Source organism: Bactrocera latifrons, unplaced genomic scaffold (assembly GCF_001853355.1).
Source record: "Bactrocera latifrons isolate USDA-ARS-PBARC rearing strain unplaced genomic scaffold, ASM185335v1 scaffold_3, whole genome shotgun sequence".
NCBI classification, from domain to species: Eukaryota; Metazoa; Arthropoda; class Insecta; order Diptera; family Tephritidae; genus Bactrocera; species Bactrocera latifrons.
Window position 1 is genome coordinate 3937757 of NW_017536629.1, and position 2343 is coordinate 3940099.

Genomic DNA, 2343 nt, shown 5'->3' on the forward strand with positions numbered 1-2343 from the left:
TAATACACTGAAAAAAATTAAATATAAAAAATATTAAAAAAAAGTATATTAACATATAATAATAAAAATTTAAAATAAATAATAAAGCAAGAAAAATCGATAACCTTAGTTGCACCGAAGCTATAATAACATTCACTTTGCATTTTTATAGCACAAAAGGGTATAAAAATATCCTTTTCTTGATTTTAATCGATCCGTTTGTATGGCAGCTATTTGCAGCGATTATTGCAATGCCTTGAGTAAAAATCTATGCTGAACTTCCCGACGATATATTGTCAAATAAAAAATTTTTACTTATAAGGACTTGATTTCGAAAAAAGTTTTTCATACAAAGTCTTCATTTTTATTACTAAAAAAAATTTAAAATATTATGCCACCGAAATATATATGTATTATACATATCCTTGAAGTAGCAACATAACGTATGCCACATATAGTTTGAATATTTGTATCTTTTTTCTGCCGACAATTATTTTCCGAAATTTGTCTCAACTGTTCCCGTGTTTTTTGCCCAACTGCCACAATATAACTTTCACTTAAACACAAACATACTCAAGCAGAAAGTTTGTATGTGTGGACTTCAACCTTTATTTTAACACACATAACAAAAGAATATAAAAAATCGCTTAAAATAGAAAATTCAGCCCGTTTACGGAAGTGAAACGACGAGCCTTAAACATACTATACTTATTTCTAAGCTTGTTGTAGTTGTGCGCGAAGTACTTGTGAGATACCGCACAATTCACTTGTATTTTCGTCTAGTCGCTGTCTGCTCCAGAAAATCCTGGGCGGATGGGCGTCAAGACACAAACCGCCATACTAGACCAACATAGGTACATGTCGGCAGAAAGGGAACAATGCCAGTAAACAAACACAAGCACACAACTGAGCGTTGTAGGTTGCCAAAAAATATGTAAACTTTAGCAGACAAAACGCCCAGCTTCCGCTTAAAAGTTTTCTATTTCTGGCGATACACAGTTTCTGGCAAGCTAACTCGTACATAGACAAATATATGTATATACGTAAATACTTATATGTGTGTTTATAACTGATATATTTATAGCATTTACTTGTTCATGCATCAGACAGGACATGCACAGCCGTTTCAATGCCAAAAGCGACATGCGTAAGGCACGTTCTGTTTGCTGTCTCCGCAATGCAGTGTTGCCACAGTGTGGCGAAGCCACATAAATAAAATAAAAGGAAGAAAAAGTTTAAATAACATGAAGAAGACATTTGCAGCCTCAGCTGGCACTTGTTGTGCCGTCTGAATATATACATATGTGTATACTGTATGTATATACTGTAGTTTACTTCCTATATATAGACGTAACACGCACATAAAATATGAAATATATTTGNACGTAACACGCACATAAAATATGAAATATATTTGCTGTCTCTTATACACATCTAGATGTGTATAAGAGACAGGTATGTATATACTGTAGTTTACTTCCTATATATAGACGTAACACGCACATAAAATATGAAATATATTTGTGTGAGCTTTGCTTTTTTGGCAACCTTTCCGGTTTTACTTTACTCTTTGTTAGGATTTTCCTAATTTTTTATATTTATTTTATTTTATTTTTTTATTTTTATTTTTTTTATTTATTTATTTATTTTTATTTTATTTTATTTTTTTTTTTGTCGCATACACATTGTAGTAAAAGTGTACACGTAAAAGTGAAAAACCGCCGACGACAAGTTGTATAAATTTGTCTCTGCCATGAGTGGTTGCACTGCCGAAAATTGAAGGTTCCATTTAAGTTGTGTGGAGTGGCGTAGATTTCCACTGCTTTTGGTTGAAAATTTATAGTTAGTATAAAAGAACGTTTGATGTAGACATTTGCACTTGTTTCTGAATAAATGTACATATACATATGTATATGAGCTTTAGGGCACTTTATAAAAAATTCAGGCTGTAAATATGCTTTTAAGGGTGCGGAAATGCTTTAATTACTAACCGGAACTTGCTATTAAGCTGCCATACCAATAGAAAAGCAAGAGAAATTTTGAAAGCGTAAGCATTAGGGTGGATAGAGAAAAAGTCGAAACTCTTTTTTTCTCTCGGTATTCTGAACGTATATTAAGTATTGTTAGTAGACAGCTCTAAGTGAGTCATGAACTTCAGGGTAAGGGAAAGGTTCTATCAAGGAAAATAATTGAATTTCAATACTCACAGTTTGGTAGGAAATTTACTGGTCTAAAAAAAAAAAAGATTTAACAGAAGGATACAATTTTACTAGAAAGTAAAAATGTTTGTATTTTATAAAAATTTCATGTATAGGGGTATTTTGAGCTATATGATATATGTATGTATATGAAAATACATTTATA

At 31.6% G+C, this 2343-nt stretch overlaps 1 protein-coding gene across 3 annotated transcripts in view; it reads left to right on the forward strand.

Moving 5' to 3' along the window:
- The window catches only part of LOC108970448 (microtubule-associated protein futsch), a 110341-nt gene that overhangs the window by 7826 nt on the left and 100172 nt on the right, over positions 1–2343 (forward strand). The gene's annotated exons all lie outside the window — the stretch shown is intronic.